This window comes from Pogoniulus pusillus, chromosome 7 (assembly GCF_015220805.1).
Source record: "Pogoniulus pusillus isolate bPogPus1 chromosome 7, bPogPus1.pri, whole genome shotgun sequence".
Taxonomy (NCBI): domain Eukaryota; kingdom Metazoa; phylum Chordata; class Aves; order Piciformes; family Lybiidae; genus Pogoniulus; species Pogoniulus pusillus.
This window is the reverse complement of record NC_087270.1, coordinates 18,335,496-18,362,024: the sequence shown is the minus strand read 5'-3', so window position 1 is coordinate 18,362,024 and position 26,529 is coordinate 18,335,496. Positions and strand designations below refer to the sequence as shown.

The 26,529-nt window shown below is 39.4% G+C and overlaps 1 protein-coding gene across 5 annotated transcripts in view; it reads right to left on the bottom strand.

Annotated features, from left to right (window-relative positions):
- The window catches only part of PLCB4 (phospholipase C beta 4), a 214,762-nt gene that overhangs the window by 117,732 nt on the left and 70,501 nt on the right, over window positions 1–26,529 (bottom strand). For 4 of the 5 annotated variants that reach the window (XM_064146107.1, XM_064146111.1, XM_064146110.1 and 1 more), the window contains exon 3: window positions 11,222–11,290. The exons of the other annotated variant lie outside the window; for it this stretch is intronic. The gene's annotated coding sequence lies outside the window, so the exon portion shown is untranslated. The remainder of the gene's footprint in view (window positions 1–11,221; window positions 11,291–26,529) is intronic. 5 annotated transcript variants of the gene reach the window in all.

Below are 26,529 nucleotides of genomic sequence, written 5' to 3'. Positions count from 1 at the left end.
GAATGACAAAGGCAATTCTCTAGATCAAGAATAAGACAGAAGAATATCCTTCTTTAACTGAGACTCTTCTATAATAAATCACAATTCTGAATTGATGGAAACTATTTTCACTCATTATCATCAAACATCAGTAAGACAGACAGCTTTCCTCTCTTATTCCCAAGTTCTGTATGTGTAACACCCTGGTGCCCTATCTGCATGTCATACACTCACCTCAAAACACATCCCTCTTCCACTTGTTTTCTCCCCAGCTCTTCACAGACTTCCTTGTTTTGCTGAATTAATGAGCTCCTCTGCTGTTACTGAAGTCACTTTTTCTCCTCTCTGAACTCTCATACCCATCTCAATTCTTTGTCATACTTTCTTCATCCTTTGTCTCCTTTCTCAAAGTACAAGGTGTTCATCTCCTTCAAATTCTGCCTCCACCAGATATTCCAATTTCTGCCTCTCCCCTCTTTCATCTTTCTTTGTGATACGTTTATAACTTGTTTCTCATGTACCAGGGTCCACTCACAAACCACGACTACCAAGTTTCAGTTCAAATCCTTGTTCAATTTCCAGTTTGATTGCAGGTTCTGTGCCACCACAGGCAACTCTGCTTATGTTGCAGTTCTGTAGCAGAAAGACAGAGCTAGCACTTCCCTACCTTAGTATTGGCTCTACAAGGAGGAAGAAAGATAGGGAGAGGCCACAGCAAACTAACTGCTAGCCAATTCAAAGTCTTTTGAGAATTCAAGTGTAAAACTCTTGGCTGTACAAGGCACTGTCTTTTAAAGTAAAAAACTTTGTCAGAATTGGACAGTTTTCTATGCTGAATGGACACCACTGACTCTTCTGACCATTTTATTGAGTACAAACTGTAAGAGCCAGAAACTTAGTTCTACATACTTCACCTTCAAGGTTCTTAATACAGAACAAATTCTAGAAGGTTAACTTTTTTTACAAACTTCAGGGTTGTTTTTTTTACCCATGCAGAAGCAACACACTCATTTTATAAACTGAAGAACATACAGATACATCAGGGGGTTTTATGCTAGATCAAAATCCAAATTAAAAAAGGCTTAATTAAAAATGCTTCTTTCTTAAGAGTAAGTAAAGAACTGGTATCCTTTTCATTTTGAGTATTCTTTTTGATGTAGGAAATACAAAAATCTTGGATTAAGTGAATTACTTGATCCTAAAAGTGCAAACTCCTGCAGCAAGCAAACAGCATTAAGTTGGCATAACAAATTGATTTTTAAAAATTGATTAAAAAAAAAACCAAACAAACCAACCTCCAAACTCAAGAGTATCAGAAATCAACTCACAGGGCCCTGTTCTAAAATGATGAGATGGCTGAAGAGCGTGGGAAAAATGTTAGTGTGTTGGCCGCACCTGCAAAACTGCATGCAGGCATTCATGCTGTGGGTAAACAAATAGTCAGCCACACAGCTATTTGCAGTGTGCACTTACAAACATCTACTTCCACGTATAAATGCCGGACTTGAAGCTCACAATATTCATGTCTCTGAAGTGAAAAAACTGAAAACAATGAGCTTCATATTGTAGACTTGCCACATGAAACATCCAACACTCATACAGTCAGAGCCCCTCCTACTACTGCTAACCAAGGTCTGACACAGCCACAGTTTAAGGCAGATGGTCTGATGTTTCTTTTTAGTTTGTGCTTTATGCACCTGCCTTTCCAGTAGCAGTTTTGTGAGGTTATTGCACAAAAACTCTCCCTTTTCCTGGAAGAAAGAGAAATAAGTTTTTCAAAAATGACAGCAACAAGCATTGAAGGTTTTGCTAAATGTGGCCTAAGCTGAGGGTTCCTCCTCACCTTTTTTTCCTGTTCAAGGTAACAGGATGACAGGATGATAGAGGTTGGAAGGGACCTCTGGATACCATTGAGTCCAATCCCCCTGCCAGAGCATGACTACAGAATCTAGAGCAGGGTGCACAGGGACACATTTAGACAAGTCTTTAAAGTCTCCAGAGAAGGAGATTCCACAACCTCTCTGGAAAGCCTATTCCAGTGCTCCAGGATCCTTACAGTAAAGTTCTTCCTCATGTAGAGGTGTGACTTCCTGTGCTGTAGTTTACAGCCATTGTCCCTTGACCTACCACAAGGCATGAGTGAGCAGAGGCTCTCCTTTCCTTCTTGACACCCAGCCCTCATACACTTATAAACATTAAATGCCCTCTCAGCCTTCTCTTCTACAGATCAAAAAGCCCTGGGCCTCTCAGCCTTTCCTCACAAGGAAAGGCTCCAGTCCCTTAATCATCCTTATAGTCCTCTGCTGGAATCTCTCAAGAAGATCCCTGTCCCTCTTGAACTAGGGAGCCCAGAACAGGATGCAACATCCCTTGTGAGGTCTCACTTGGGCAGAGTAAAAGGGGAGGAGAATCTCCCTCGATCTGTTGGACACACTCTTCTTGATGCACCCCTGGATATCATTTGCCTTCTTGGCCATGTGGCCAAGATGAGTTGTTCACAGCAGGTGTGGTGTCTCCTGTGACCAAACAGTTCACTAGATAAGGGCTGGAGGTCAGTGCCTACAAAAGTCCATCACTGCCAAAGCTGCTGATTAAGAGAAGAGAAAAAGTGACAGGTCAGGAGAAATTAAAGAGGTTTATATAGACATCTGACTACTCATGTTTTTAAAACAAAATACCAAAAACTCCAGCAATATTAAAAGAAGATGCTATGCTCTGCTGCAAGCTTAGTGATTTCTATCTCTGTCAGGCCATTACTTTATATTTGGTGAAGTAAACATTGTATTTGGTCAAGTAAATGCAGCACATCATAACATTGCCAAGTATGGTATGCTAGTAACAGAACTGAGTCAAAAGGCATTGTTTGAAGGGTGCTATTTGGATGGATGGGAGGATACTTGCATAAATGTCAATCAATTATGCAACCACTGTATGACTAAATATACACGAAAAACTATTCTCCTTAAGGAATGTGCTTGAAAATATACAGAGCAATATCATTGCTCAGTATCTTTGCCCTACTGTGCACTTTGTCCATTTAACAAACACAAAGGTGTTTCAACACTTGTTATGGACTACAGACCATTTCATTAAACCTCAGACTCTCACAGGAAATAGCAAGATTGCAGCCTGGAGCTGTTTCACTCAGGCTTCACTTCCCACAATGAGATAACTTCTGCTACCCAAGTATGAAACTTGCTAACCTCAGACTTTCCAAGAGTGTACTGACTCATAGGACCTAATCCCATAATACATTTCCCCCTTTTCTGAAGTAAAGCAAACCACAAAAGTTTCAGCCCTCCAGGTAATAGTCAGATACTTAAGTGCATTACTGTAAAACAGTCCTATAGGACATGTTCCATTACACAGGCAGATTTTCAAAATGGCTCCAAATTCAAGGCTTCAAAAGCCTTTTCAGGCTCACGAGTGAAGTGTGTGAATTTAAGTGCTCAGCACTCAGTGAGAACAAACAGTACTGTTCGTATCACTTGTATAGCAATTGGACATTTCTCAGAGGACATTATCAAAAGCTGTTCCAGCTTTGTTCTTTTCAATAGCATTGCTGCTTAATGGCACCAAACATTTCCTGCAAAATAAAGATAGGCTAACTTAGCTTTTCAAAATAATCAATTTGAAAAACTGGGACAGAGAACATGTGGAATGTATTAACTTGTCCTGATTTTCAGGAGGATCTGTCAGTGGGTTTGTACAAGAGTAGACCATTCTCTCACTGTGTAAGCTTTGCATTTCAGGAATTTAGAAACTGGCCTGGGGGAAAAACATAATTCCTTTTCTGCTGAACTCAGATATAACAGGATCTGAGCTCAGAGGTACTTTGTCACTCTGCTCTCTAAAAAATAAATTCTCTAAACCACAAGTATATTTTGATAAATTGTGCAAGTCATAAAAGCAAGTTTACAGTCTGGTGTTTCCCTTTCTACAAAAGATGTTTCTGTTACAATTAAGAAACAAGAGCCAAGCATGGCAACTGAAGCATAGTAGATGATGCAGAAAAGATTGTTCTCCTTTTAGTAATCTCAGAAAAACAGACAAAGCACAGACCCAAGATTCTTTAGTATCTTAGTCTGTTTTTCAGTACATGTGCATGTATGCACAAGCACCTTTCTATAGGCAGTGTTACAGAAGCAGCAAGTGCCTTAATAATAAAACTGAATTAAATTTAAGCAGAAAGTCTCAAATATTTTTTCCCAACTCATTTTTCTTACTTTGAACAAGTCTTCCCTGCCCCCCTCCCCTCATTTTCTGCACAAACCTGAACATTTTGCCATATTTAAGTACTGCTTCTTGATTTTTTTAAATTTTGGTAAACTTAACAAGAATCCCTCAAATAACGTGCAGTAAATCATCAGTTGTGGAACTGGAAAAAAAAAAAAAACAACAAACTTGAATAGGGAGAAATTGCTAAAAAAATACACAATTTCAGTGGAATTGAGGCACCTTCAGACCTCCTAATCCTTCCCCTTTGCAGAAATCTCATGTAAAAATGCTGCACCTTCACTACTGATTCTAACACATCCAGTTCCTTGCTTGGTAATATGCCCACAGTGGAGCAGCATTTTAATCTTTATAAATCTGGTTATGGCTTTTATTTCTTAAAGGTCAAATTCTAACTTTAAATGATGCTTCTGTTAAAATTTTACATTTTCTTCTGACTTTGCCACTTCTCCCTTCTTTTACACCTACCATTCTTCATGGCAGCTCCCAAGTTGCAGAACACTCAGTAGAACTGTAAATAAACTCTAATTCTGATGCTTATTCATTGCAAATATAGTCACAGGGAAACCGTGGCATCACCCTTAAAACAGGGCAATCCAGTGCAGACAGAAAATGCCAGAATGCTTAAGCAGGTAATATATTAATATACAAATCACACAAACAGAGGAATAACAATCAAAGCTAAAACAGATGGTATGAGATTGTACCGAAATCATCACTTAGAGCAGTGAGGTAAACTGCATCACCACACTGCAAAAGCACTAATTTAGCTCACATTCTGCACAAATCGAAAGCAAACTGCAATCCACCAAGAAAATGTGCTTCACTCTTCCGTGAGTCTACAAAAATCCAGAGACTTCCCTTCTCCACTCTAACATTACAGCCTTGTTTTCTAGCAAACTGCACTCAGATGTTGCTCCTCTGACATTATTAATCTGCCTGGAGACCTTAAAACGACTGTTGGCCTGAAATAGGTTCTGTCATCCCAGATCAACTCAAAAGTAGTCCAGCAAAAGATCTGATGTCTCATATTTTTGGGCTGTACATTTTTACCAGTAAGCACAGATGAAGAGTTACAGTTCCTGCAGGCATTACGAAACAGAGCTTTCAATCCTAACAATCAGAACATACATAAGGTGAACTATTTTTCCAACTGAGCCTAAGATCCTGAAATTCAAAGATCACCTAGTTCTAGAGTAGGGTGTAGACTTTAAAGTCTCAACAATATGTCTGTATTCAATGTTAAAAGATGATCAAAGTTAGGAGACAGTTCCTAAAAATCATCTCTCTGTACAACATTATCCCCTTACAAGAAGTAAGACAAAGAAAAAAGACCTTTCTAAATATATTTATTAAAATTTACTTTTGGGGTTATTAGGGGAATGCCTGTTTTTAAGTCAAATGCAATCAAGAGTCATGTTGGGTTTTTCTTTCTCCTCGGTATCAAAGCAGCCACTCTTAGTGACTAAGCCCCCCCAGCACAGGTGTGAGGCAGTTATTTAGACATATTTTACCTAGCAAAGAGGTCCTCTGTAAATGAGCTTTTTAACTGCCAAATTCAACTGACAGAGACCTAGAGATATACTAAATGTCAGGAAGGCTGTTTTCTAGGCAAGAAGCCACATAGATAAATTGTTTCTACAAGGAAAATACACTGCCTGGGTGTACACAAATGTGTAATACATACATATAAATAATTTGACATCTCATAGATCAAAATTGAGAAACTAAGATGTAAAAAGAAAATTTGAGACTTGCATATTTGCAGGTGTCAGTCTGTGCTGAAGCTTGCTTTCTTGAATGTCAATCACTGTCACCAATTTCCAGAAATAATTAACATAAATTGCCATACAATTTTTTTTCTGAGACATTCAAAGGAAAAATAACTAAGACAGTCGAAAGAAGACCAAGTAAAAAGATAGTATATAAGGATTTCTACTTATTTCATTCATTTTCAGCAGTCCTCAAAAGAGTTACCTCCACTTACAGCTACAAGTACTTACACATTTCTAGAGAAAACCTACCCCATTTTTTTTGTCTGATCTTCCCCACTTTAACATACAAAAGTCACTCTCTGCTCACACTTCATTTCATCTCTGGGCAGAAAACTTCTTTTGTAGTATAGTTGTCCGTTTTCAAACCTAAGCAAGTTCTATAGCTCTCTCTCTTTTATATACAGGCTGAGGGTTTTTTTTGGATACCATGGTAATACGGTCCAATGGAAATATCTTAATATTGGGTTGTTAAGATGCTCACTAACTTAAGGAATACTACTGATTGCTAATAACATCAAGGTACATCATCTAGTCTTGGGTTTTGTTTTTTTTAAATTGCTTGTTTTACCTCAGCAGCACGTAAATGTGCACTAAGCAGAGCTGGATGAACTTAGTAAATTATTTACCTTCAACATTTATGTTGCATCTACGAGTTCGCTTTTTAATGAGCAGGCTGCTAAGTGAAACGCTAGAGACATGCTTCACACTACTCTCTGTGCAAAGAAGTCAACATCAGTTCCTAAGGGCATACAACCATGCACCTGAATGGGAACTTTGCTGCATTTTACAGCAAAACAGAGATCACAGCCTTTGGCATAGTGTCTTGGAATGGTAGGACATAGTCTTTGCTAGCCATGGTCTCCAGACAAGTCTCTGTTAATCATCAACAAGCCCTATGCAGATTTTGTTAAGTGTCAGGCCCCTTGTATGCCTGCTCTTTCAGGAGGGAAAAATGACGACGTGAAGTATACACCTGATGAGTAAGATGCTGGACTGGGACCTTCACCCATAAGCAAGGTGTTCAAACTCACATATGCTCTAGTTTTGTCCCTTCTCCAACTAAGAAGCAGAAATAAGAAGGCAGATGCCATTTTTATGAGTGTGCATCTTCAAGGAGCACAGCCAGCTCTCACCTTTTTCTCACGGGAGAGGAGCCAAATACACTCTCCTGTTTTGTGCTCACTACTAGTTACAGGAGTAGAGACTACAGGATGACAAGAAACAGAGCTTGTCCACTATGAGGACAGGAAAGCAAACAACAGACAGCAATATCTTTTTGCGCTGAGAGTTCCTTGCAGTTTGGCATATGTTGGGTTTGCGATATGCAAGGTTTGGGGAATGCACACTACATTGTTAACAACATGCCACCTATGCAGTTTTCAGTTTTGCCTGGAAAGGAATCAACAAAATACTGGATTTTAACTCAAAGAAGCATCCATCCAATAACACAGTGATCCTACAGTGCCCAATCAAAGATTCTAACACTAATTGTGGACATTAAGTGATACCTAGGGAAGTGTCTCTGATCAAATCAAGCATAGGAGAAAGTTCTTCCCAGAGAGAGTGATTTCCCATTGGAATGGGCTGCCCAGGGAGGTGGTGGAGGCACCGTCCCTGGAGGTCTTCAAGAGAGGACTGGCTGAGGCACTTAGTGCCATGGTCTAGTTGACTGGATAGGTCTGGGTGCTAGGTTGGACTGGATGATCTTTGACGTCTCTTCCAACCTGGTTGATTCTGTGATTCTATAACTAGGCTTCTCTCAGAATATGCTTCTGCATTTTGGGGGACTGAGCTGTAAGTAGTATTTTTGCATTAAACAGCTCTCTTTATGAGTTCTCGTTCAATGGGTTTGTACAACTTAATTTATTAAATTCATAAGAACAAGCTCTAAATGACAAACAATAAAAAAACAAAAGTTGTTACATACATAATCTAATCTTCTAATGCTGACTACAGTTCCACCCTTGGAACTCATGTGTGATCATCCAAGGAGACACAGCAATGGGAATTGTGTCTATTCCTGTCTCTCTACCTTTTCCTTCAAGTCTCCATTTTTACAATGGCCTTAAAACTACAGAACCACAGCGTAACATGACACTACAAAACCTTTCAACAAGAAGAATAAGTCTATAAAACAGAAGTAGAGCAATAAATTGCTGCTTGTGGTTTTACCTCCCCCTAATTCTGCAAGTCTGGCCCACCTTCCTTTTCTCATACTCCTGTCTCAGAGTAAGAAGTTATGAAACCTTAATAACCCTGCTGTTAGCATGGAGAAGAAATTGCTTGGTTCCTTCTCCCAGAAGTTGTTATGAAACATTCAGACTTCACCAGCTCAAACAGAATGGAAAACACTGCCTGTAGCAGACAACATCAAGGTATGACATATTTGAAATACAAACAGAAAGAACAAATTATTTTTTTAGCAACAACTGATGTTAAGTTTCACAAAGAGGGATACTGAAGTTTCTGTTACAAACAACATGTCCTGGCTGCTTTTGTTAGTCATCCTCACCACAATTAAATGGATCATTCTGGTCTCATAATTAACTGTAACAAACAGAGGCAGCAGGAAGGAAAACAAAGAAAGAAATCCAGAAAATAGATTGAGAAACAAAAGATGTGACATACTTATCCTTGTCAGGCAACAGCTCTCTATGACCTGAAATTGCTAGGCAACTTCCACCCAAAGGTGTATCAGAACAAGCAGTTTCTTAATTGCTGTAAAGTCGCTGTGTCATTTTAGTGTACCTAAGGCACCAGACAACAACAGGTGAAATGCTTTAAACGAGCTATGCAATTTTAAACAATTGCTTATTGAATACTGTCTCTCATTCCTATTATTTCCAGAAAGCTCTGGTGCTGAACCAGATCTCATCCACAGTGCAATCTCGTGTACTTAACGTTTATTAGAGAGCTTTCTTTTAGTTATTTCAAGGATCTTGTGTGCAGCTTTTTACTTTAAAGGCTGTTATGAAAAATCTATTTGATTCTGAGAAAGGTTCAAACAGGCTTCTAAGCTACACTTAAAATGCTCAAAGTCAGCAAGGCCATTATAAAACTTGAACTACAGAATGCAAATGTAATTCATTAAGATGAGCCTTCAAGGGTCACAGAATCTTGTTAGAGAGGTTTAGCACTGCACTCCTATGCTGAAGCTTATTTCGGTTTTAACTAATACTTCTTTATACTTCTTAAACATCACTTTAATTTAAAATTAAGTCCAAATGTAACGTAATCACTTTCAGTATTTTGATTTTGAAATCATTGGAGATACATTACTTTAGGACACACACCACCATCACCCCACATCCATCCATATGCACCAAATAACACTGCTGATCAGGAACAATATAGATTCTTCTCAGCTCCAGGACAGTCTGGATTTTGTTGTTCTGCCATAGCCAAATACTTCATTATCCACTTGATTTCTGCACAGCATGTATTCTTTTTGACCACACATGAAAGCCAAAAAATACTTCTGTTGATGTTTGTCAATTGTCAACTACTTCATATCTTGAGCATACAACAGCCACCCACAATTTCTGAAGCTTATACTAGTACGCCTTAGTTAGCACTAGCTGTGTTTTCCAGGAAAACACTAACAGTTTTCAACTGTTTTAATCACTGATTTAAGTTTTAATAGTAATAAACAGATTAGGTTAGACTTTACCAGTGACACTTTAATCACATGCTATGGCAAAGAGGAAAACCAAAACAGAGCAATACTCCAGTACATGCATGGAGAGTGTGGAACTGGAAACACGAGACAAGAGAACGCTAAGTTGTTTGGCCAGCAGCTGAAGTTTTTTAACATGTTAAAGAGGTAATGTCTGTAGTGGGTAGAAGTACTGATTGCACAGAAAGATTGAAACATTCTGTATTGCTCACTATGACATTCGCTTGGGAGATCTGCAGCCCCACGTGACTCTGGTTGCCCAGACTGGCCATTCTGTAGTGACTGCCATACAGTACAACCACTGAAACTCATCCCAGTTTCTCCAGGAAAATTTAATAAATGGGAGACTATAAACAACAGGCTCCCAAAGCACAGATCTTATGCACTAAGAAGCAAGACACTCAGATGCACCACAAAGAATTGTTTGGAGCAACAGTTACTTTCCTCTGTACTGGAAATCATGGTTTTCTGGATGAAAAAAAATTCTTGTTAGTCTGCCGGCTTTGCACCTCAGCAGTTTCATCTGTTGCTGTGCTGTGTGACACTCATCCATGGCAACAGAGTTCAAAATTCAATCATGAAGATGTGTCTCATTTAGCAAGAGCAAAAACTAGACAGCACATTTTGCCTGATCTTGCCTGATCTGGCTTGGTTTTGTCACAACAATTACTGAGGCTAACATGAACCATACAAGGGTTAGGCCAGTGCAAAAGCTAGGTTACAGTTTTGTTAAACTGCAGTTTGGAAGTGTTTCTGGAACAGCTGCTTAGGCAGCCCTGATGTACAGAACTGTGTTTCTGTCTGCTACCTCATGAAGTTCCTCTTCGCAAGCAGAACATCCACGTATCATGAACCCTGGATATTCCTTTACAAACTGAATAGGCTCTAATTGTGGAAATAAGGATACTAATAACTATCTCAGAAATTTATCATAACCAGTTTTCCAGTGGCAACAACCTGCACTCCATGTGCTACAGTTGTTCCCCATTATTACCCAAGCAGCCTCCTCAATTTTATAAGGCTGGCCAGGTCATGGCTCTCTTAAGTTATTGGATGAGGTTACAGTAAGACTTCAGTGACACCACCAGCTCCCTGCCTTCCAGCATCGATGAGTTTTGTTCCTCTGTAATACACATACAGCAATTACACAACATCAACAAGTCTGTGTGTATTTTCCCCTGTTTTTTGAGAACAAAACTGACTCTTGATGAGATTCACAGTATGACATCCCCACTGAAACCAGTAAAAGATGGTGGCAGGAAAAGATTTTAAAGTATTATAAACCAATACTGCTGTGAAACATGTAAGATGTAAGAATTAAGTGCCAAAGTAGACTGTTCTCTAGTACCATTCATTAGTTTACCAGTTACATGACACCAAGTCATGTATCCATCTACCTCTCTCTCTATATATATGCACACACACACAACTAATTCAGAGCAAGACAACAGTGAACCAAAAGTTTAAACTGATATACTAAGAGACTGAGAAAATCCATTAGCACCACATCTGCAAATTCTAATTGTAATTTCCAGTTTATGAGCAAGTAACTTACAAAGCAGTTCTGGACTGGGTGGATAAACAGTGGTCTATAATTAGATTGATGTGCTGGGAACTCTTCCTTCTGTGAAGCAACAAAACAAGATGATCAGTATAAAACCTGTTGATATTTGCTAGAACTCACTATTGGCAGACACCACTCCCATAATCTACAGAAGTACAGTATCAAGACAAACACTTCAGAACAGGATTTGGTTACATCAGTTAAATCCTTCATGGGAAACATTTTGCTATGTTAACACTGCAGAGAAAGAGACAAAATGTGGCAGGTAATGTTGAAAAATCTAGATGAAGCATGCCATTCCCCACTGCACCATGTCTGGACAGTTTTTAACATTTATAAAGCATTCTGAAAAATTAATAATCATCACAAAGGCAGCTAAACAGTGATGCCACATTTATTATCATCCTAGAATAAATGAAGGCTGATTTTGTTTGTCTTGTCCTAATTCATGAGTTACTTAGATGAGCAACGATGTTGAGAAGATTTCACTTCAAAATGAGTTAACAGACAAGCTCCAGTAACTTTCAGTGCAGGAATAAAGCATAAGCATTACAAAATACAAGGACTATGATCCATTCCTAAGGTTTCCAAGCATCCTGCCTGACATGTGGTAAGTTTTCCCCCACAAGTTATTGCAACTATAGCATCTGTCAAGGGCATGTTAGTATTAACCATATTTCCAGTTCATCTCAGAGCTGAAGTCATACACATGCTATTTTATCTGGCATTGCACCAAGAAAGAACCAAAGTAGTTCTGTGTCCTAAACAGCTCATGGGAAAAGTTGCCAGAGAAACACAGCTAAAACTGGAGAGGTATGAGGGGCCTTGGAAATATAATACTTTACACAACAGTCTCAAAACAGTGGTGTGTTTATACAAAAAAGATTTTGTATGAGGAACTGAGTAAGGATAACAAGGCAGCTTATCCAATGCTATGGTGGGATCTTCAGTTGCAAGAGGCTACAAAAATTAGAGTATAAAGAACTTGAGTTGAGAATGGAAAAATTAACACCAGAGCATGGATGCTGGACTTAGCAGGGTAAGAATATGTTTCTTATTATTAAGAAAAACAGAGCAGAGGTGACAGCCACTGGGAAACACAGTAAAGACCCTCAAAGTAGAAAAGGGCAGTTGAATGTTTGATGTACAAGAAGCCAGGAGAGGGAAAAACAGTCAGTCAATGATATTGTTAAAGAAGTAGGCCAAAACCTGTGAGATCATTTCAAATCTGTGGAGTGAAGGAAGACTGCATTTATCAAGGTATGTTTGTTACAGTGACAGGAACATGACACGGTAAGAATCCATGTATGCACAGATAGAAAGCTTTTTCCAACAGGTGTTAAGCATCTGGCTTGCGATTCCCACGTGCAAGAGTCTTGAGTCTATGACCCAAAGAACATCTGGAGTTGCTAGTCAGAAGTGTCATGGTGGTGCTTGCGACACTAAGTAAACCAGGGAAAGAGTGAAATAGCAGAGAAATTTGGAGGTGACCAAAGAGGATGAAGTAGGTACTGAACAGCATGAAAGGTAGAAAACAGCTTTTTGCACTGTGTGAGTTTAAAAGAAAACTGAAGGTGAAGGAGGAGACTGAACATAAGGAAGTGTAACAACAGTAGATGGAGCTGCGAGACAAAAGACCCAAACAAAAAATAAAATCCCAAACCAAAAATCCCAAACACGCTAAGGGGAATAGTTAAAACAAGACTTCTGAAAATAAAGGCATGTTAAGTCATGAAACAAAATTCTGAGCTGAGTTTCATGCGACTATGACAGCCATAGCATGTTAGCAGTCAGAATTGAAATGACCTGTCACTTCTTTTTGCTGCCCTTAGATAAGTTCACATTGCTCATGCCTAATGCAGGTTAAATCCCTGCTAGCTTTCTGTCAACCAAGTGCCAAGATCAGCCAAGCACTAGGCAAACACAAACTCGACCTGATTTAGCAACCATATTGCAGGGTAATTCACATTGTCCATACTCTTCAGGTTACACTACATGCTAACAGCATTTGAATTTTTTACAGAAGCACAGAAAAATGTTCACCTGCTCTTAGAACTCTAGTTCTCTTAGAGATAAAGAAATTTATGAGAAGTCAATTGACTTTTGGAAAGGAGTAATACTTCGAGGTAAAGCCTAATGAACGCTAATAATATATAAGAAGACCTGGAGAGACAACTGGTATCACTCTCACTACAAATCTATAAATGGACTTTAACACAGGTTCAAAAGAAAGCTGGACAGCTCCAATAACTCCAGGTGGGACTATGAATTTTACTTGAAAGTCTTCTGTAAACAAGGGGGAAAAAAAACAAATCTTGCTCCTGCATAAAACAGATTGCTGTATTAGCAACATACAGTGAGCCTGGCAAGTTTACGGATAGCTTTTTACTTGTCAGGGATCTCTACCAACCATTCCTAGCAAGGATTTTGACATCTGATTCTTCTGTGACTGTTTTCTGAAAGAAACAAGTTCACTGCTGTCTACAACTACCTGAAGGGAGGTTGTAGCCAGGTGGGGTTGGTCTCTTCTCCCAGGCAACCAGCAACAGAACAGGTGGGGACAGTCTCAAGTTGTGCCAGGGGAGGTATAGGCTGGATGTTAGGAGGAAGCTCTTGCCAGAGAGAGTGATTGGCATTGGAATGGGCTGCCCAGGGAGGTGGTGGAGTCGCCGTCCCTGGAGGTGTTCAAGAAAAGCCTGGCTGAGGCACTTAGTGCCATGGTCTAGTTGACTACCCAGTCAACTGGGTGCTAGGTTGGATTGGATGATCTTGGAGGTTGCTTCCAACTTGACTAATTCTGTGATTCTACACTTACATGAAACTAAAACACACAAATGGACTTGCTTCTAGCCTTCTTCACTGAGTAACAAAAAATGCATTTTATGCAATCTTGAAATCCTATTTCCATGCTAATCCAAATTCTCCCCCAGCTTTACAGGTGATCTCCATACACCTTTCTCAAGCAAAGAAATACTACAGCCACCATTATGGCAAATCTTTTTGGAAGACAGAAACACAAACTATCAAATTGGCCTTACCAGTGCTATTTTTCAGAAACCTGGGAAACTGTCTGCATCCAAAAGTTTGTTTGCTGGTCTCACTAGTTAGCTTGATTAAAGATATTATCTGCTCCTACAAATCTTGCATCTCTCAAGGTAAAAACCAGTATTTGCTAACAGTTCATAAGAGGTGACACTGAGACCTAACTATATCACATGGTGCTAACTGCAGTTTGGGGCCTACTTAGGGTATCAAATGAATTGCCAAATGGGAATTAGGTGCATAGCAGGAGGATAGTGAAGTATATGATTGCTTTTGTCAACAATTCAAATAAAGCATGGGATAAATTTCAGATTGTAGTTACAGAAACCGGTCCACAATCACACAGTTCACCTACTGTACATCAAGCAATCCATTTATCTTTTTTGTTGTGAACTTGCACTTCAAATTATGTTGCATAATTTACAAATCACCATATCAAAACCTTTGATTATACTACAGATGCCAGTACTCACCTAAGTAATCTCCAGATCTAGTGGAAACCATAGAACTATTCTAGGCTACTTCAAACTTACTGACATACCTACCAATTATTTTTCACTTAGTAGTAACTTATAGCTAGATGTAAATTACATTCTGCAGTTGGTTAAGCTGTCTGGTATTTAAATTACTTTCTTCAAATCAGCATCGAAGGCACAATTGGCACTAATGATCTAGTTCAACACAAAAGAAAACTGCCATGGCCATTCCTTGCTGCTATCTGTGCAGAGGCTGAGTAAAAAAAGGTTACCTCACTTCAACTTGAGCATGGACTGCTGCTGCAGCTACCAATCACACTGACAGTTCTATAAAACCCTTTTCACTACTGTTGTAACAAGGTCAACAGATATATACAGACCACTTCACTTCTGCTTGTCTATCTCTAATCTAAAGCTGAGGCCACAAAAAAAAAAATCTATGACAAGCAAATGCACAGCTGCTGCTGAGAGGTCCCACTTCCCACTTACACACCCTCTACATCTCTCCCTGTACTCAGTGAAATCTTGCTCCTGCAGACTTGATTAATAAAGAGACAACCAACAAAAGGGGTTAGAGACACAGCTAACAATTTATCCAAATGTGAATGACACTGGTAGCACATGATCAGAAAAGTAACCCAAAAAGGAGGGAATAGCAAACACTTCCTATTTGTTTCCAGAATTCGAAGATTCAATTGCTGTAAGCACACACACACACAAAGAATAATAATAAATGGAGTAATGTTTAGAATTAACAACTGCCAAAGCAAACAGTACAAAATCTTCCTGGTTCCCAGTGCAGGTAGTTAGCTGTACAGTATGCTATAAGTAAACATATTTTATTGTTGCTGATGTAAAAAAAATATGACTGGAAGCAATGCAGTAGAATTCCAGGCAAGGCAGTAGTTTCAGCCTTAATGCAAGGCCTGCTAGACCATTTAGAAGATTAGTAAGAAAGGCAGCATTTAAGACATTACTGGATGGGGACACAGGAAGAAAGGAAAAGGGAACAGTAGCACTGTTTTCTTTTCAAGAGTGGTCTTGATACCTTTTATGACAGCAAAATACTTCTGGCTAGATTAAGTTAATCAAATCTGCCTGATTCTGGCGCCTAGAAGCAGCCATGGTCTTTGAGAAACTCCTAAAAATTCCGTAGCAGGCAAGGAGGGAAAGTGTGGGGAGACTGTTTACAAAGGCCTGTAGCAATAGGATGAGGGGCAGTGGCTTCAGACTAGAGAAGATCAGATTTTGATTGGGTATTAGGAATAAGTTCTTTTCCAGGAAGGTAGTGGAACACTGGACCAGGTTTGCCCAGGGAGGTGGTTGGGGGCCCATCCCTGAAGATATTCAAAGTGAGGCGCAACAGGGCTCTGGACAACCCGATCCAGTTGAAGATGTCCCTGCTTACTGCAGAGAAGATTGGACTGGATGACCTTTGGAGGTCTCTTCCAACCCAGACCATTCTGTGTTTCTGTGTGTTTGTCCTGACCTAAGTTCAGACACCTGCATTTTAGGCAGATGTGAGTTGCCTCTGAAGCCCCTCCAAAACACATACATGAATTATACAAGGACCACAGGAATTTCATAAGTAACACTGATACTTTCTTTAGGGAGACCACTTCACCATGTGCAGTCTAAGCTGACCACTACGGTTTCCCAGTGGCAAAGACATTTTACAAGGTTACTACCAGCTTCTGAGCATAAGTGAGCCAACTGACAGTTTGATGCTATCCTACAGTTGTATCTGTGCACCTATTTGTGAAAATAAAATTATTTTAGGATGGAGAAAGCCCAAGCAAACCTTAGTTCATTCCTTCTCTATTCAGTACACTGAGGTGGGTTAAGGTTTGAATTCACAAATACATAAGCACAGCCGAGGGAATAGTAAAGTACAGTTAAATAAGGAGAAAATGCAAATTGTATTGGGACAGAAACTGCTAATAAAACTTTATATGCATGGCAACACAACGTGGACCTGCAGCCTCACACTTATTTCATGCAGGCCAGACACACGTCTTTTTCTTCAGCACTGCCTTATATGCACTTTAATGGCAGCATGCTGAGAGCAGCTGGCATTTTATAGAACACTGGAGCTAGGGATTAATGTCTTAAAGGATTTAAAGGCTGCAGTTTCAAGCTGCTTTACAATTGTAAGGAGCGTTTCCTTGTACAGTGTTGTAACATGAGGAGTAAAAATTATGTCCACATGGATAAGGGGAAGACTCTATTCAACACTGTTTTAACAATCAGCATGCAGTAGTCTGCCACATCTAGAGCAACACATAAAAAATGAACTAAAAACTCCTTAAGTATTTGCTGAACTTTGCACATGTTGCTTCTCTTTTGGCTTGGGCATCTTTCTGTTACTTCTGGTGTACAGATATTGCAACCACTGTGACCTGTCCACCATTATATCCCTAGTGTGAAAACCTGGATTCACATTTATCAACAAGGACACTTGCAGCAATACCAGTAAACGAGAGCAAAAGTTCTACAGCTGGGATAAAGGAAATTATTTTTAAAGGGTACAGACAGATGGCTCCTACTGAACAGCGGAAATGCTCGGCTTTTAGCTTCATCTCTGGTCACACTTATTTTAGCTGCAGCCTCAGGACTTTTCACCTGAAATCAGTGAGCACCTTTGTGTACAGTTGTTGCTATGAGTTCCAGGAATCACTTGCCCAACCATCTGCCATCAGTATTATCTGAGCAAGCCCAGTTTGAAGATCAGTGCTTCACTGCAGGAATTTGAGCGGCTTAAGCCTGCAGCAGTTAAAGAGTTGCCTGTGTCTTTCTCCTACAGCTACCAGCGAAATTAAAACAATTTTAAAAGATGTATTTATATTTGCTGATGATCTGGGTGCTCCAAGCAGCACTATTCTGTGAATGACTGAAAAGGCAAAAACAATCCAGGAATACTAAGTGATGATTCCCAAAACTCTCACTTCGTGTTCTAAGGATTAAGTTTGAAAATGAAAAAAGTGGCCCCAGCATGGCTGCAAAATAATTTATGACTTTAAGATGGTGGTATTTTCACTTATGGCAATGTAACATCATAGCAAAATAATAAAATCTTAATAAAATAAGCAGCATAATTTACAATCAGTACTGGTATTATTTCATTTTCTTCATAAATTCAGAGTCAAGGTTTTCTCCAATATATCCTTTTTCCACTGCTGATTTGAATAATAATTTCAAAAATCTGACCTTCGTTATAACTTACTTGAAGTATAATAAAGTATTTTGGAGAGCTGTAACTGTCCATTCTTGGCTCATAGTGATGAAGATAGAGACTCTACCATGACTTCTATATATACACACTACTTAGTGTTGTTTCTTATTTTCCTAAGGAAATAAAGGAAGATTTTCTTAGAGAAGAAACATGGAAATAAACACTACTCTTCCTTATGCCAAAAAGTAAGTATTTTTATTTTTGCAATCGAACACTATTTTCAATTATTTTCTTCACTATTTGCTTTTGGTTTGTTTCCAGGTGATTAAATAATATGTCTATGTTAATTTCACACATATCATTTAAGGAAGATTTTATTTAATTTTTTTTATATCTCAATCATGGTGGTTTTGAGTCTACTTTCATATCTACAGAATGTTAGTCACTCATTTTTAAATACTATCTGTAGAGTCACAGAATCAATTGGGTTGGAAGAGACCTCCAAGATCATCCAGTCCAACCTATCACCCAGCCCTAGCCAGTCAACCAGACCACGGCACTAAGTGCCTCAGCCAGGCTTTTCTTGAACACCTCCAGGGACGATGACTCCACCACCTCCCTGGGCAGCCCATTCCAATACCAGTCACTCTCTCTGTGAAGAACTTCCTCATAACATCCAGCCTATACCTCCCCTGGCACAACTTGAGACTGTCCCCACCTGTTCTGTTGCTGGTTGCCTGGGAGAAGAGACCAACCCCACCTGGCTACAACCTCCCTTCAGGAAGTTGTAGACAGCAATGAGGTCCCCCCTGAGCCTCCTCTTCTGCAGGCTAAACAACCCCAGCTCCCTCAGTCTCTCCTCATAGAGTTTGTATTCCAGGCCTTTCACCAGCTTTGTCGCCCTTCTCTGGACACATTCCAGCACCTCAACATCTCTACTGAATTGAGGAGCCCACAACTGGACATAGTACTCAAGGTGTGGCCTGACCAGAGATGAGTACAGAGGAAGAATAACCTCCCTTGTCCTACTGGCCACACTGTTCTTGATCCAGACCTGGATGCTCTCTTGGCCACCTGAGCACACTGCTGGCTCATCTTCAGCCTACTGTCTCCCAGCACCCCCAGATCCCTCTCTGCCTGGCTGCTCTCCAGCCACTCTGTCCCCAGCCTAGCACGCTGCTTGGGGTTGATGTGGCCACAGTGTAGAACCCTGCAATTAGCCTTGTTAAATCTCATCCTACTGGCCTCTGCCCACCCATCAAGCCCATCTAGGTCCCTCTGCAGGGCTCTCCTACCTTCCAACAGATCAACATCTGCTCCTAGCTTGGTGTCATCTGCAAACTTACTGATGCTGGATTCAATCCCCTCATCCAGATCATCAATAAAGATGTTGAACACAACAGTCCAGCAACAAGAGTTGTGTACAACAAAATGAGAAAAAAATCCCAACCAACAAGACCCACCCGTTAGATTAATATTTATAACAGCTATATATACACTCTCACCAGAACACTGCCTTTGCTCTTTGTTTCACAAATCATGCAGATTTCTTCACTACAGAATCATCTGTTAGCATTTGTTCAATAGCAACTAAACTGTTGTGACCTCAAATAACGTGGAACATGTGAAGCTTGGCCTTCTCAGCACAGTTATATCCCAATTTTTATTCCCCCATAGCACCTAACTAAGGTAGGTAAGGCCTGATACTGACTTTCTTGTAGCTAGCCCTGACAAATGAGCAAGACATACTCTTTAGTTAGTAGTCCATACAAGACCTGGTTTCTCAGGGCAAATTGCAAGTGTGCCACAACAATGCAACCTATGATCAGCTGTGGAGTTACCTGCAGGGAAGCTGCAATACAGTCTCAAGTAACTCAAGTTAAGATCAGTAAATGATCATACAAAAGGTACAGAAGCATTCTCTAAACCAAGATGTTAGGTTTAAACTGTTTGCTACACCATTTAAGTCAGTAAGTTACTCTGCAAACTTTTATTTTACCACCTAATACTGAAGCCTATCAGCACCTTATTTTTTCCTTTCTGTAATTCTCTCTTAATGTGAACAAACTGAATTCTGCATGTTACATACTCTATGGCTTAATCCAGTCTATCACTTAGCTTCCATAAACAAGTAGTGCAATGTATATTTAGTTTTCAAATGGCATCTGCAGTAATCACATATGCATTACCATTTCAATCAGAAATAACAGAAGATCTACTATTTTGATTAGTAGCAGCAAGAAGCAGTATATGAAAATTTATTTCATTTACACACAGTTGTTACTCCTTTTGAGATGAGAGTGGGGCATTGACATTGCCTGGGCAATCAGTGAGAGTCTGTCATGGAAGATACAACTACCTGAAGGGACATTGTAGTCAGGTTGGGGGTGGCCTCTTCTCCCAGGCAACCAGCAACAGAACAAGGGGACACAGTCTCAGGTTGTGCTGGGGGAGGTATAGGCTGGATGTTAGGAGGAAGTTCTTGACAGAGTGATTTGCCATTGGAATGGGCTTCCCAGGGAGGTGGTGGAGGCACCATCCCTGGAGGTCTTCAAGAAAAGCCTGTATGAGGCACTTAGTGCCATGGTCTAGTTGACTGGATAGGTCTGGTTGATAGGTTGGACTGGATGATCTTGGAGGTCTCTTCCAACCTGGCTGATTCTATGTCATGGCTTGCCCAGGCATGATCCCATGGTCCCACTCCATCTGCTGGGGAGGGGAGGGAAGGCAGTGTGCAGGGAGAAGACAAAAGGCTTGGAGGACACCCACTTTGAGGGTACAAGACTTGCCCACGCTTGTTCTTCCCCAATAAGGGAAAGCAAGCTCCTGACTTCACCTAATATGGTCAGGTTTGGCCAAGTGCCATGCTGACTGGTGAATCTCTGGTCAAAGAGGCATCGCATTTGGGCAATCAATAAATCGGCTTTTGCCACATGGCTTTGTCGCTTTTGCTTTGCCTGCTCTGCCCTGCCGCATTGTGCTCTGCGTCACCTGCAACGACTTTCAAGACACTGGCAGAACTCCCTTCACGTGTTTGAGTACTGTCTGATGCTGTTTTGTGAGTAAATACTCAAAGCCTCTCTGCAAGAAATTCTGTGACTAGGTTCTATTGCTCCTTCTGCCTCAGCAGCAGAAAGGAGCGTCTTGCGTGCCCTGGTGGGCAAGCAGTAGAATTGAAACTAAGAACTTCTTTCCAGGTTTAAGTTTGATGTTTGTACTTGCTAGTTATTTCTTGAAGTGTTTTACTTTGCCTGTTCCATGTGAGTGTAAGTATCCAAACCATGTGTTTCAAACATTGTACATCAATTTTCTGACGAGATTTAATGTTAATAAACATTTTTTACAGATATCAACAATCTTTGCCTGGGTATCAAAATTAATATTGATTATTAATTTTGCTTAATTCATAACAGGGGCACTTAGAAATTTATCTCAATGTCATTCCTTGTGCTCTGCAGCAGGACTTCTCTCTCAATGAGGACTATGCCATTTCTTTTCACCACAGCCCACCTCATAAATAAGCAAACCTGTTACAGGTCACCTCTGGCAAAAAAAAACACACAGAATTACATGAGGCCTCTTGGAAATATCATGCCAAATGCAAACAGTTGTGACAAAGCCTGTTTTCAATTCCTGAGCCTTGGTTGGCAGCTCTGAATTAAAGAGCTCAAGACCACACAGAAATATACATGATCTGACTACTGTCAAATTATCCTGTTTAGAATTGAAGAAAAACATGCACAGACATTTAATATTCTTACAGAGTTAAAAAAAATCCATTGTTAAACATTTCCAGTATCAACAACAGAAACTAAACTGTAATGACTTTTTCATTTTGATGTATTTAGAGATATGAATACATAATACTAAAGAAATAAATAAGTATCATTTACAATGGAAATCTGCAAACTTGCAGGGAATCAAACATAAAACCACCTTTATCCAAGTGGTTTGACTCTCTTATTAAATGAAATGCAAATTTCAACCATCACACAGTTTTGGTAAAGATTTTAATTCAAAGTTCACTACTTAAATGATGAACTGTCATTTATTACCTTCAGGCTCTAATCAATCTCAATGCGTGAATAAGATCTCCCTTGAACTGATGAAAACATCACTACTGCAGTTCCCATGTAAGATCCTCCAACATAGTTTAAAAATAATTAGCAGTAGATTGTCAAGCGCTTCTAACTGTAACCTTATAAAACAAAACACCAGTTCAAAGCATACTGTACTGAAATTATGAGAGCACACTGAATAGATGACATAAAAACAAGAATTTCACTTAGGACTTCTAGGAATACAAGCTGGAAGTTGTATACGTTGCACTCCAATACAGAAGGGCCTTGACCTTTTAATCTTGCATATATTTAAGCTGTGATTGAACTCAATTCTCTAAGGCTTGTCATGGAAAAATAGTAAAAAAATAATTACTTGTGAAGGAGAACAATATCATAATTCAATCCTTTCTGTAGGAAAAAATAATAAAAGTAAGATCTAGAAATAGAGGAGAATGCAATAGAGTTCTTTCATAAACAAAATTCAAACCTGTTTGCTTTTCTGGAGTGCTGCAAAAAATAAGCCAAGCTAAAAGTGATAAAAGAGAAAATGCAAATGATCTAACGGAAACCTCCAAAACTTTAAAAATCTTATAAGGGGAAAATATATTTCTACATCTATATACTTATATACTTTTCAAAGTAAATTTGTCATCATTTTGATGAGAGAAATTCTCCACTTGAACACAAAATTGCTTCACAGTAACATTTTTGGGAGTTGAGTTTACTGATAAAAGGCAATAGCCTGCATAGAGTATATAGGATTTCCTTGCAACCTGAATCTCTTAAAGCTACAAATAAATTCTTTCCAAAAGAAAGATGCTTTTCTTTAAGCATTCTTAGAATTCCCCATGATCATTATTGAACAGGGGGACTATTCATTATGATCTTACCACATACTCCCACGTATTATATGCAGTCCAAAGTTCTGCTTCATTGCAGGCAGGTGGAATGCAAGTGACTTCATTTGGACTGCATTTGGCCCTTACAGACCTGATTACAAAGCTGTATGGAATGAGCTTAGAGAACGCAAGAAATAATTTACAATACAGATACTTTGTGGTTTAAGGGGATCACAAATTAAGCTGCATCAGCTTTCTTTTTTAAAGCCAAACATCCCTCTTATCTTTCATATTTACTAAACATAAAGAATACAGAATCAAACCAATTAATTCCTATTTGTTAGTGTTTTAAAAATTTGTATCATGCTGAGTTGTAAATCCACAGCTGAGCTGCAGAACTACAACCAGCTTTAGAACTGTTCTGTGAACTCTTACCAGCCACGATAAAACTGCCTAGTATAAGACAGTTGCAATACTTGTTTGCTACCCCCTTCTCCCTAGACACCCCAGGAACAGTAACAAACTGCATTCCTGGCTTCTGCAGGCTAAAATTTCTCTCAAAGATAGTGTTTCTAGAAAAAAGAAAAATTAGACAATGTCTATGATTTTTGAAATCAATGTCAGTCAGTCACTGGCTTAAAAGAGCTAGGATTTAATCCAAAGAATGTTACCATATGCTATTTAACACTGTAATGTAAACTGTGAAGAACAGCCTGCCAAAAGATCCAGAAAACCATCTAGCAATTTCCAAGTTCTTCACTTTGCCACAATTTGTCTGTTATAAATTCAAGCTTCTTTTATTTTGCCAGTTTCTACAGAAAGTGCTTTGTTTTATTATTAAAACAAAATAAAATTAGGAGGCAAAAATAGCTAAGAAGTTGTTTCAGCATACAAACCAGGGAATATTCCTAAGTACAGATTTTCTTCAGTACTGCAGACAGCTGGTTTCACATTATCAAAATGACTGACTTGATGAGGAATGACAGAAAATTATACAAAGAACAAGATTCTTAACACTAAGATGACAGAACTTCTTGACTCAAAGCATCTGATCATGAATAAACTGACCCTTACATGAGAGAGGCAGAGTGACTCTTTCAGCTATATATATGTTTGCTGAGGTAAAAAATTGCCGTGTTTAAAAAAAAAACAAACTTAAAAATCTTCAGAAGTATATCCAGATTTTTATCAAAAAGTTTGTTATTGTAAGGAAACAGGGCATGACAAGCATTGCACGTCAAAACAAGGCAACTTTGCTTTTGAGCTGTCAGAATCCCTAATCAAATGCTATACTACAAAAACTCCAGAGTAACTGCAACTGGCCTGCAGAGACACTGAACCCATGCTGTTACAGAGAGCAAGGTATGCACCCCAGCAACACCTCAGCATCCCATCCCAGGCATACACGGTCGCATTGTCTGGCAAGTCAAATGGGTCACTGAAGGCTCCAAGCACAGCATCAGATCTCATGTAGGTAGCTTAGACCAGCAACATGTTTAGGCTCAGCTGCAGATTTAAGCCTAGAGTTATCATCATTTACAGATGCAGCCTGAGTTTACAAATTATGTGGGAGAGTCTTCAATACATCACAGCCAAAAATGGCAATTTACAATGATAATCCTTCATGCAGGTAACTTCCTCCTATGTATAGTTAGGACATCTGTCCCCACCTATGCAGAATTCCCTCAGAACTGTGCAGGCAAGATGAACAGTGAATTTTCAAGGGGTGGATGCATTACAACAGTTTGTTGCAAATCCTGCTTCATACTTCACAAGTAAGAATTCTGCAAAAACATTTACATAAATGTTAATAACAATGTGTTACAAATTATGCAAAATTAACAATCAATATTAACTTTGATACCCAGGCAAAGATTGTTACTATCTATGAAAATTGCTTATTAACATTAAATCTTGCCAGAAAACTTATTTATATTGTTCAAAATGTACGGTTTGGATATTTACAGACACATGGAACAGGCAAAGTAAAACACTTCAAGAAATAACTAGCAAGTACAAACATCAAACTTAAACCTGGAAAGAAGTTCTTAGTTTCAATTCTACTGCTTGCCCACCAGGGCACGCAAGACGCTCCTTTCTGCTGCTGAGGCAGAAGGAGCAATAGAACCTAGTCACAGAATTTCTTGCAGAGAGGCTTTGAGTATTTACTCACAAAACAGCATCAGACAGTACCCAAACACTTGAAGGGAGTTCTGCCAGTGTCTTGAAAGTCGTTGCAGGTGACGCAGAGCACAATGCGGCAGGGCAGAGCAGGCAAAGCAAAAGCGACAAAGCCATGTGGCAAAAGCTGATTTATTGATTGCCCAAATGCGATGCCTCTTTGACCAGAGATTCACCAATCAGCATGGCACTTGGCCAAACCTGACCATATTAGGTGAAGTCAGGAGCTTGCTTTCCCTTATTGGGGAAGAACAAGCGCGGGCAAGTCTTGTACCCTCAAAGTGGGTGTCCTCCAAGCCTTTTGTCTTCTCCCTGCACACTGTCTCCCCCCCCTCCCCAGTAGATGGACTGGGACCATGGGATCATGCCTGGGCAAGCCAGGACATGTATCTTCCACAACACAATGTTTCATAATTTTGCTATAGGTATTTAAACTATGCTGTTTATTTTAAGAGGACTACATTACTTATGTAATTTCATAGGCTATATTATTTCATTATATATTGTAACATTTTTCTAGGATTTCTGACAGTCTCTACAAAGTTTTATAATTTTTTTCCCCAATAAGGAACAGTAAGAATTTAGAGCAAAAAACCTTGGGATTTCAAATTGCTCACTTCTTTATACTCTAGTAGGCACATGTCTACAGCAAAACCAAACAATTCCTCTGCCAGAAAGTTGGAATAAGTTATCTACACAATCAATTCAAACAAAAGCAGAAGCAGTTATCTGGCATGTCAGATGTCTTCTAATTGCAAGTTAGAATGAAAATAGTACTTTAAATGAATCACTGTGTATTCGTTTTGCCTTTATTTGTGTACATATGCCTGTCTTATTTGCAGTTCTGTACAATGAAACTCAATAAACAAATGGTTCACAACTGACCCAACTCAACAGAACATATTCAATTTATTTTTAAAAAGGAAAATGTCTTACATGTGCCCTAACTGCACTCCCTATAATTTAACAGTAATGCATCCAGGCAGCCTCAAAGTTGATGCGTCTTTGCTTTTCATCGGTTTCCAATCTAGCACTGTTCCTTGTCAGCAGCTCCATGCCATTCATTCCTGTCACCTATTTTGCATATGGTCTTCCATTCAGCCACAAACCACTCTGACTTCAAGTCACTTAGAGATTACTATTCAACATTTCTCCCTTACTGAGAAGGACAATTAATTTAGGAAGATATTGACTTAATGTGAAGCATTTCAAATTAACCAATAATAGTATCCTCATTAGATCTTCAATCTATTGGATTGCTGTCTCATTATGACTTGATAGCAATATATTTCACTGTCTTTACCTTTATCTTATATGCTGCTGTGCAAGTGAAAAGAAAAAAGGCTACTCAATTCAAGTGAGATGTTGAGATACTGAACTGTGCCCAGAGAAGGGCGAGGAAGCTGGTGAGGGGCCTGCAACACAAGCCCTGTGAGGAGAGGCTGAGGAAGGTGAGGTTGTTTAGCCTGGAGAAGAGGAGGCTCAGGGGGGACCTCATTGCTGTCTACAGCTATCTGAAGGGAGGCTG